At 39.7% G+C, this 11,266-nt stretch overlaps 1 long non-coding RNA gene and 1 other non-coding gene across 2 annotated transcripts in view; both read right to left on the bottom strand.

The window, feature by feature from the left end:
- Positions 1-4,290: 4,290 nt before the first annotated feature.
- On the bottom strand, positions 4,291-4,398 carry LOC114672478 (U6 spliceosomal RNA). Its single transcript, XR_003722893.1, has one exon. It is a non-coding gene; the product is annotated as a U6 spliceosomal RNA (small nuclear RNA).
- A 3,591-nt stretch (positions 4,399-7,989) lies between these two features.
- Positions 7,990-11,266, bottom strand: part of LOC144334451 (uncharacterized) — a 43,522-nt gene continuing 40,245 nt past the window's right edge. Inside the window, exon 3 of the long non-coding RNA XR_013404268.1 lies at positions 7,990-8,226. This is a non-coding gene — a long non-coding RNA (uncharacterized LOC144334451). The remainder of the gene's footprint in view (positions 8,227-11,266) is intronic.

Genomic DNA, 11,266 nt, shown 5'->3' with positions numbered 1-11,266 from the left:
AAATGCGTCACCCAAATCCCCACCCCTACCCGTAGCAGGCGTTCCGCACTCCTCCCAGTGGTTTGCATGTGCACTGGTGCTTTCCTTTTAGGACTTAGGGGAACTCCAGGGGTAATAACCACAGACACTTCCTCTTAATCAGTGGCCTGGCAAACCCGCTCGGGGATTTCCATGACCCAAAAGCATGACTTTTAACCGTGGCCTATCTGCGCGGCATTTACTGAAAGACATTTGCTTCATTGCTCGTGGGCCAGAGGAAATCTTGATAACAACCCATACAGAGAGGACGGTCATTGCTCAGCCTGCCTGGAAAAGGTCAATATGCCCTATTCACCCTCCATCTGCCATACACTTTACACGTAAAAAGGTTCGGGTTTTCAATCTTCTACTATAGCTGCAGAAGTCCAGCATTAAAAAAAAAAATTCGAAACTTTGTGAAATCTTTCTATTTATTTTTACTTTTTGTTCTGATCAAGAAAGTAAGAGGTGAAAGGAAATGTAGGGGTATGTGAAAAAAATCATGCAGTTCTCCTTTGCAGTTTATTTTTACCATTTTAAAGATTGAAATTGCTTTATTAATTTTCTGTATTGAAATACTTTTTGTTTTGTTTGGTGAGTTTTGGGTTGTTGTTTTTTTTAATAAGTATGGTGGAGTTGGCTACTTAAAAAAATCCCTCCTTTATAGCCTTTGATTTCACAGGGCAGGTGTCTGAGTTGCAGTGCCATTCTCAGGGAAACCTGACATCTTCGAGTCTAACTGCACTGCCATATTTTCCTCAACGTTCTCTAAGTAGTAACTTTAAGCAACTTTATCTGAGAGCCATCCATACCAGGGTAAGAGATGGATTTGGGAGAGCTCATCTGATTTTCTGTCTTCCAGTAGATCAAAGACAGTTACCAACCAGAGGCAGAGCCCATAAAGATTATTTGGTCCTTCATCATTCTGTGGAAACAGCATCCAGTGCATTCTGCACACAATGGACTGAGCTGAGGCATCTTCTGGTTTAGGTGGACTTGGCTGTCCATAGCAACTGAAGTTCCAGTTGGAATTATTTCAGAAAGACTAAGTGTATTTATCATATGGAGACTTTAATCCACATTTGAGTCTGCTTCAATCAAGACTTTCTAAGCCATTTTCAACTCACTCCTGAGATTATGGAAAATAATTTGTGGGCCTTACACATTTTTGATTATGTACTCACCAGAAGAATTTCAAAAAGCTCTGCATTCCCTTGCCCATTTTTAACTTAACATTAAAACATAAAGCTGTTGTACATGTCAGTAATCTACAAAATGTAAACATAGATATTTTTGGAAAAAATTGATAGAACACTCTTTTTTTTTTTTTTTTGAGACGGAGTCTGGCTCTGTCACCCAGGCTGGAGTGCAGTGGCGCGATCTCGGCTCACTGCAAGCTCCGCCTCCCGGGTTTACGCCATTCTCCTGCCTCAGCCTCCCGAGTAGCTGGGACTACAGGCGCCCGCCACCTCGCCTGGCTAGTTTTTTGTATTTTTTAGTAGAGACGGGGTTTCACCGTGTTAGCCAGGATGGTCTCGATCTCCTGACCTCGTGATCCGCCCGTCTTGGCCTCCCAAAGTGCTGGGATTACAGGCTTGAGCCACCGCGCCCGGCCTAGAACACTCTTTTAAATGTATTTGATGGATCCTAATACCATAGTAATTTGACATACATGATCATCCATGAAGCAATTATCAAGTCATCTTTAATAATTAAAAATATTTTATCATTGCCTTTTGTCATTGAACATTCCAATTCCCCTACAGAATGTTAATACATGTTTACACTGAACATCTTTTATGATCTCTCTGTCACATATCTCTGAAACAAATACATATTATAAATTGAAATCCATTTTTTTCTCTGGGATCATAAGGATCTAAATGTTAAAAAAAAAAAAAATTCTCTTTGGCCAGGCATGGTGGCTCACGCCTGTAATACCAGCACTTTGGGAGGCAAAGGTGGGTGGATCATCTAAGGTCAGGAGTTCAAGACCAGCCTGGCCAACATGGTGAAACCCATCTCTCCCAAAAATACAAAAATGAGCCAGGTGTGGTGGTGCACACCTGTAGTCCCAGCTACCTGGGAGGGTGAGGCATAAGAATCACTTGAACAGGGGAGGCAGTGGTTGCAGTGAGTCAAGATAGTGCCACTGCACTCCAGCCTGGGACAGAGCGAGACTTCATCTCAGAAAAAAAGAAAGAAAAATCCTCTTTGATTACATTATAATTGATATTGTTTTCATTACTTTTAAAACGTAATTGGTCAAGACAATATAAAAATATTGTAAATGTTGGCCGGCCGCGGTGGCTTAAGCCTGTAATCCCAGCACTTTGGGAGGCCGAGATGGACGGATCACAAGGTCAGGAGATCAAGACCATCCTGGCTAATACGGTGAAACCCCGTCTCTATTAAAAAACATACAAAAAACTAGCCGGGTGAGGTGGCGGGCGCCTTCGTCCCAGCTACTCAGGAGGCTGAGGCAGGAGAATGGCATAAACCCGGGAGGCGGAGCTTGCAGTGAGCTGGGATCCGGCCACTGCACTCCAGCCTGGGCGACAGAGCGAGACTCCGTCTCAAAAAAAAAAAAAAAAAAAAAAAAAAAAAAAAAAATATATATATATATATATATATATATATATATATATAGTAAGTGTTAATAACTATTACAAATACAATTTAAGGGGGTTGCAGCTTGTATTTTAAGCAAGTGTTTCAAGTGTGCAGTCATGAATATTACCTATAGCTATAATGTTAGGGTTCAGCACAGATTCTGTTCCTTTTTTTCATTTCTACAGATTATAAATGCTGTAAACCCTATTTCAGAGAAATAAGTAGATAAGTAGATAGGCCCAGAAGAAACATTATTATGACAATTTTTTCACAATTTAAAAAATATGTTTTATATTTCAAAAGTCATTTAGTGATCTCTAGTCGAAATATGTAATTACTTATCAGTAGACAACTCAATTTTGTTGAAATTGGTGGTTTAGAAACCACTGAACTTTTGGTACCCAGGTAGGGTTGACAGAGTTAGCAAATTAAAACAGAGAACACCTAGTTAAATTTTTATTTAATATAAATAATGAATGCATTTCTAGTATATGAATGTATTGTGCAATATTTGGTACCTATCTATACTAATAAATTATTCATTAGTTATCTGAAATTTAGATTCAATTTGGTGTTCTGTATTTTACCTGGCAACCCTATACCCAGATATTAGAGTTATTCATTTTCTCAACACTCATGCCGATCAATTATTTCAAATCATCCAGGAGACTTCGACACCCAGAGAAATATACCATTTTAAAACTCATGGTAGGTGAGAGGTAAGCCTGTCTTTTAAGAGAAGACAGAGAACCATTGTGAAAAGGGAGATGAGAAGACAAAACAACCCTGGCAAACTTCACAATTCTTGTTTTCAAGTAGATCAGTTTTAGGAGAAACTACATATGAAAGTTGAGAGTCAGGCTATTAATTCCTTAAAACTATTTGAGCTCCCACCTCCCTGTTGGTAAGTCTTTGTAAAAACCCAGGGGCACACTTACCCCAATTTAAAGACTATGGCTGGCCAGGCACATTGGCTCACACCTGTAATCCCAGCACTTTAGGAGGCCAAGGTGTGTGGATCACCGGAGGTCAGGAGTTCGAGACCAGCCTGGTCAACATGGCGAAAACTCGTCTCTACTAAAAGTACAAAGATTAGCGGGGCATGGTTGCGGGTGCCTGTAATCGCAGCTACTTGAGAGGCTGAGGTAGGAGAATTGCTTGAACCCGGGAAGCAGAGATTACAGTGAGCTGAGATCTCGCTACTGCATTCCAGCCTGGGAGACAGAGCAAGACTCCATTGCCAAAAAAGTAAATAAATAAAAACAAATAAAGACCATGGCTTAAAAAAACCTTGAATTGACTGAGTCCCACGTTTTTCAAACTGGTCATGAGAGCTAGGGTCAGGCCTACTAGGTTGGAAGCAAATTAACATGTCTCCTTTGCAACATTTTGCACAATTAAAAAAAAATAGTTTCTCTAGATAAATGTGTCTGGGCAAATGTGTATGTATTTGCTCACTGCGTTATTCTAGTACTAGTAGAGTGTCTGCTCAAAGGTGCTCAGTAAACCTTTGTTTACTGACTAACAACAATGGAGCCAATCTATCCAAACTATCCACTTAGGCTTTCTCTATTCTAAACCTGCATCCATATCTTTAATGGTGTAACATACCTTGCATTTTCTTTCTAACTCTTTGTATATCTCACATACTTTATAACAAAAGCTCCTCTTTTCCTTTCAGCATCTAGCTGTTATCCTTGCACAGGGGCCATGCTAATATTCTCGGTATGGTTCCAATTTTAGTATATGTGCTGCCAAAGCAAGCGCAGCCTAAATGTATTTTCTCTCCAAATACTCTTATTTTCTTCCAAGCCAGTGAATTCCAAGCTCCAAATACTCTTTTCACGACAGAAATACACAAGGAAACCTTTGAGGAAAGTGACAAGATAGACACATACTGTATAGCCATTACTATCTTCAGTTTTCTAGGTCTGTTTGTTTGTTTGTGGTTTTGTTTTTTCATTTTTATTTTTTTGAGACAGAGCCTTGTTCTGTCACCCAGGCTGAAATGCAGTGGCACAATCTCAGCTCACTATAACCTCAACCTACTGGGCTCAATCCATCCTCTCACCTCAGCCTCCTGAATAGCTGTGACTACAGTCATGGGCTACCATGCTTGGCTAATTTTTGTATATTTTATAGAGACAGAGCCTTGCCGTGTTGCCCCAGCTGGTCTTAAACTCCTGGGCTCAAGTGATCTATTTGCCTTGACCTCCCAAAGTGCTGGAATTACAGACATGAGCCACCACACTTGGCCTCTCAGTTTTCTAGTTTTTTTTCTACTGTCAGTATATGAGCAAGGTGTGAATGACAGAGTTTTTCACCCCATTCCTAGCTTGGAACTCTGACAATCCCTGAGAGCGATATGCTTTCAGTATCCTATTATTAAATAATCAATTTAAAAGTATGTTTCCCTTGGGGGGAATTATTATTAAAAATATTTTTTCTCTGGAGGCAATTTCACATAATGTTGTAACAACTTTAGTTGTAGCCTAATGCTTTTTCACTGTAAGTTTTTAGATTTTTATGTATAAAGAAACCCAGGAATCTAGAACTGAAAGTGAAAGTGAAATCTAACAGGGAACATGCTGTTCTGATTCCAAAGTAAATCTGAGAGTCCTTGTAAATGTTGAGAATTTCCTGGTCTGTTGATAACTTTATAACATCTTGCAAATAAAATACAATTAGATCAGCCTTGAATGAGCGCTAAAGACCAAATTTACAAAGAAACCTCCTCTAATGTAAAGGTGTAGTCAAGATGATGCAGTTTACCCCTCACAAATGGTGGCTTACTTTATTTTATACTGATAGTACTCTAATAAAATATAATTGATATCATGTAAAGTACACAGATATTAAAAGTGTGTAGCTTTCTGATTTTGACAAATGAATGTACTCAGTTAATAACCATCAACCAGATCAAGACCAAGAACACCTTCCATTACCTCAGAAAATTCTTTCATGCCCTTTTCCAGTCAGTACCAAGCTACAATGCCCCCACCACCCCTCCCCCTCCCACAATCACTGTTATGATTTATCACCCTAGATCTCATTTGTCTGTCCTTGAACTTTAAACAAATGAAATCATATAATGTGTACTCATACTGGCTTCCTTTACTCAACATGTTTCTTAGTTTCATCAATATTGTAATGTATATCAGTGATTTGTTCTTTTTATTGTATAGTAGTATTCCACTGTATAAATATATCATAGTTTCTTTTTTTTTCTTTTTTTGAGATGGAATTTTGCTCTTGTTGCCCAGGTTGGGGTGCAGTGGCACGATCTCGGCTCGCTGCAACCTCTGCCCCCCAGGTTCAAGCGATTCTCCTGCCTCAGCCTCTTGAGTAGCTGGGATTACAGGTGTGCACCACCACGCCCAGCTAATTTTTTGTATTTTTAATAGAAACGTGGTTCATCATGTTGGCCAAGCTAGTCTTGAAGTCATGACCCCAGGTGATCCACCGGTCTTGGCCTCCCAAAGTGCAGGGATTACAGGCGTGAGCCACTGCGCCTGGCCTACTATATTTTTCCATTTTTCTGCTAAGATACATTTGTGTTGTTCCCTGACTCAATCCCTTGTGAAAAGAACCTATAAACTTTTTTTTGTTTGTTTGAGACAGAGTCTCACTTTTTTGCACAGGATGGAGTGCAGTGTTGCTGTCTCAGCTCACCGCAACCTCCACCTCCCAGGTTCAAGTGATTCTCATGCCTCAGCCTCCTGTGTAGCTGGGACTACAGACTCGTGCCACCACACCCAGATAATTTTTTGTACTTTTAGTAGAGGTGGTGTTTCACCATGTTGCCCAGGCTGGTCTTAAAGTCCTGAGCTCAGGTAACCCACCCGCCTTGGCCTCCCAAAGTGCTAGTATTACAGGCATAAGCCACTGCGCCCAGCCCAGAACCTATAAACATTTTAGATTTGTTTGTTTGTTTGTTTTTCTTTAATAATATAGATGAGGTCTCACTATGTTGTCCAGGCTGGTCTCAAACTTCTGAACTCAGGTTCAAGGGATCTGCCAACCTCAGCCTCCCAAAGTGCTGGGATTACGGGTGTGAGCCATTGTGCCTGGCCCATGTTAGTTTTTCTTTTGGTGAACCTATGAATTCTTCCTGTTGGCTAAATAGCTGGATATGGAATTGCCATTGAGTAGGTGTATGTTTTATTTTTATTAGAAATGGCCAAAAGTTTTACAAAGTCTTTGCACCATTTTACACTCCCACCAGCAGTGTATAAGAGTTCTAGTTGCTACACATCTTTCCCAAGACTTAGTATTGTGAGCCTTTTTAAGTTTAGCTCTTCTTTTGGGTATGTGGTGACATCCCATTATGCTTTTAGTTTTTCTATCCCTGTTAATTAATGATGTTGATTATATTTTCATATGCTTCTCAACACTTTAGATATCATCTTTTGTGAGGTACCTGTTCAAATCTTCCTCCAATTTTTAAATTGAATTGATTGACTTAAGGGAATTTCTTATCTTCCCTGGGTTGAGTCCTGTCATTGACATGTGCATTGTGAACAGTTTCTCCCCATTTGTGGCTTGTCTCTACTCTTTATTAATACTTTCCTTTGATAAGTAGAATATTTTAATTCTGTGAAGTCCAACTTACAATATTTTTATATTCAGTGTGTTTTATATCCTGTTTAAGAAAACTTGGCCTATCCCAAGATTATGAAGATTTTCTTTTAGAAGCTTTGTGATATTCACTTTTATATTTAGGACTATTGAAATGTAAAAAGGGCCAGGCGTGGAGGTTCATGCCTGTAATCCCAGGACTTTGGGAGGCCAAGGTGGGTGGATCACGAGGTCAGGAATTCGTGACCAGCCTGCCCAATATGGTGAAACCCCATCTCTACTAAAAATACAGAAATTAGCCAGAAGTGGTCGCGCACACCTGTAGTCCCAGCTACTCCGTGGGCTGAGGCAGAAGAATCGTTTGAACCTGGGAAGTGGAGGTTGCAGTGAGCCAAGACCGCCCCACTGTGCTCCATCCTGGGTGACAGAGCAAGATTCTGTCTCAAAAAAAACAAAAAAAAGTGGAAAAAGTTCCCTTGTCCCCCTCGCAGGGCTTGCAACAGGGAGAATGGCTCACTTCTTCAGTGCCCCGCTGCTCAAACCTCTAGGGGGAGCATGCAGACAGGCAGGCTATGGGGCCCTGACCCCACGGCAGTGTCTAGGGGTGAATGTTTATAGCTGAAGGCCTAGTGGGCATGTGTTACAGGGTGCTCTTTTAGGTTAGCCATCCATAGGCGGCTTATGTTAGCTCAATTAGACCCTTGCCTTTTCGCAAAGACAGCTTTCTGTATCTCAGGGTTCTTTCCTTGCTGTACCAGAAGAATAGGATCACATGTGGGGTTGGAGAATGAGTGCAAGGGTTTATTGAGTGGAAGTAGCTCTCAGCAGATAGGGGAGCCAGAAGAGAAATGGTTTTCCCCTGGAGTCGGGCAGCTCCGCGGACTTGGGCTCTTCTCTGACTGTCCCAGACGAACTTCGTGTGGTTCAGTGGTCAGTGGCCTGTCAGCCTCCTGGTGTGCTCCTATGCCAGTGCTTTCCTCTTGACGTCCAGCCGCCTGTGTGTCTGCCTGCTTGGGTCTTGGACAAACATTGGAAAACAACACAAGATCATTCTAGTCAGTATCTTCTACTTCTTTCCACAATTCCATAAACTGGCATCGATCTAAAGTATTTGCATATATATATTGCACAACTTTCATAACTGTATCCACTATGCTTTCTATGAGCCTGATTCAGAACACTGAGCACAAATGTTTTCAGTATGTATTTATGATGGATGGATGGATGGATGGAAGGAAGGAAGGAAGGAAGGAAGGAAGGAAGGAAGGAAGGAAGGAAGGAAGACATCAATCTCTTATTTTAAAATTCCATAAATTCATAACTAGCTGAAATTCTTCTTTGACAATATTAAAGGTTCAAATATTTCTATACCATGAGTTTGACCTTTTAGTTTACAAGTTGGCAACATTTCATAAATTTGGAAGTTCTTTGAGATGAAATATACCCAAAGTATTAATTGGGCATGACTTATCTAAAGGTAAAGGAAAACACTTGCAGTTTTTCAAAATTTTAATCAATTAACTTGATATTCTTAAAAAGGGCTTGTAGGCTATGGGCAATTGTTTGGTGGCATAATTTAAAATATCTTACTTTTTGTGAAATATCATTTTTACTCTTTTCCTAATAATTTTCTAACAATTTCCATAACTATAATAATAATGTATTTTACCATGTCCCCATGGTTTTCTTTTGTATGCCAGAATCCAAGCCATTTAATCACCGCCTAAAGTTACAAGCCCAGATCCTGTTAAGCATAATTTTTTTAAAAAATTTGGGGGAGTTGGGCACAGTGGCTCATGCTTGTAATCCCAGCACTTTGGGAGGCCGAGGAGGATGGATCACCTGAGGTCAGGAGATGGAGACCATCTTGGCCAACATGGTGAAACCCCGTCTCTACTAAAAATACAAAAATTAGTCAGGCATGGTGGTGCATGCCTATAATCCCAGCTACTCAGGAGGCTGAGGCAGAATTACTTAAACCCAGGAGGTGGTGTTTGCAGTGAGGGGAGATCGCCCCACTGCACTCAAGCCTGGGCGACAGAGTGAGACTCTGTCTCAGGAGAAAAAAAAAAAAATTGAAACAAGGGTATGTGAAGTGAAGTTGCACCAAACCAGCAACTACAGTTGCCGCTGTTCTAGCTTCAGTTTTGCAATGTTTCCCTTAGCCAAAAATACACTAAATCATTTTTGAGTTTGAAGCATTTAGCAAATAACAACAAAGCATAGCCACCAGAAACATACACCTGATTGCTATGCCAAATACGGTAATGCTGTGTTAGCTAGTGGAGCTAATTTCTGTATCACTGTGTGGACATAACAGCAACATAAATTGGAAGATAGTGGACCCCGCCCCCCTGTTGGTAGAATCTTACTCCAAATGAATGGAAAGATAAGTAATCATCCCAGCTGGTATAATACTGAATTGTTTCAAAACCAACCCATAATTGATGTGAAGTAAAAGTACTATGAACCCATTAAAATATGGCAGTATTGAAAAAATAAAGTACATTTAAAACCTTCAAAAATATTTTTTGTTAGAGATTTATTTCAGATTTCAGGTGACTAACTTAATCTATTCTTTTCAATTATTTTTGACTGTTGAGAGGAAACATCAAACTTGCTATGTAGTATCTGAAAATATCTCTAATATTGTCTACTTTAGTATCCTGTAAAAGTTTGTACACAACAAGCAAACAGCTTTTTTGTTTTGCTCTGCCACAACAAATTGCAATTTCCATTCATTGCAAACTTCAAGACATACTTTCTTCCAGTTTTTTATTTTCTTTACTGTTCTGGTTGTAGTACTGGTAGGCTCTGCATTGCCATTCGATTCTACATCACTAGTATGTCTTAGCTTTAATCTTAAATTTTTTCCCATACTTGCTTTTAAAATTAGAACAAAATATAATTCTGTTATAATAATAAGCATTTTTATTTAATTACCAGTTACAATTTATATAGGTATCAATTTAATTTGTGCAACCTGTATAAAACACTCAAATAATCATGTTACAATGTTATGTGGGTGCATAGGAAAAATCACTTAAATGATTTTGTGGACACCAACCAGACTGGTGTTTATATGACTTGAAACACATGTGCACAATGCACAGAACAATGTCACAATGACATTTTACGTGATGCAACAGTAAAAGTGAAATGTAGCCCTATGAAACCAATGGAGTTGTATTAATGCACAAATATCTTACATTGGTTCAATTTTAATTTAAATATAAATAAAAATTAAACTGAAATTTAAAAATTTATTTTCTCAGTGGTGCTAGCCCCATTTCAAGTGCTCAAATACCCATGTGGCTAGTAGCTATCATATTTAACACAACAGCTTTGTGCCATACATGATTGGTCCTGGCTTGCTTTTGAATCCTGACTTTGATCTTCTCATTGTTTGCCGTGCGTTGGACTCTCGACCCTTCTTCTGGTGGATGTTAGCTCAGACTCGTTGCCCTTCACTGTTCTCAATTAAATCAGACTATCGTGTTCTAGTTTCAGCTTTTCTGGTCCCTTCCTCTAGCAGCAGCTACTTGGTTAGTGCTTCTCCTAGACCAGCGTGACTTCTCTGCAAGGTTGGTGGAGTAGGATGGGGCAAACATTAGTAAGAAGGAAACAGAGGTCAGGATTAAGGAGGAGGCTATTACAAAGCAAATGGAAGTTCTAAATAATTCTTTCTTGTCTTGGACAAAGACTTTCAAAAACATTGCAGAAGATATTACTTAAGCGCAGACGTAATTATTTTTGAAAATCGCACAAAATAGTGGAAGAACTGAAAATGAGCCAATATTCTAATTTTCAAAAAGGAGAAGAAAGAAGATTCTGCAGGCAATTTAGACTGAAGGCATTTATTAACCATCTTAAGCAAGATCCTAGTATGAATCTGTCAAAGAGTGCCATGTGAACTTTTAGATAGTGAAGTAGTGGTTGCCAGGTGATAACTTGCATTCATATGAAACGATTTGGGCCCAACACACCCACTTCCTGTTTTGATAAGCCGATGAGACTGGTGGTAAGCCTGCAGATGTTTGGATTTCATTAAAACACT

This window comes from Macaca mulatta, chromosome 14, assembly GCF_049350105.2.
Source record: "Macaca mulatta isolate MMU2019108-1 chromosome 14, T2T-MMU8v2.0, whole genome shotgun sequence".
Taxonomy (NCBI): Eukaryota; Metazoa; Chordata; class Mammalia; order Primates; family Cercopithecidae; genus Macaca; species Macaca mulatta.
The sequence above is the reverse complement of the archived record's forward strand: the minus strand, read 5'-3'. Positions and strand labels throughout refer to the sequence as shown.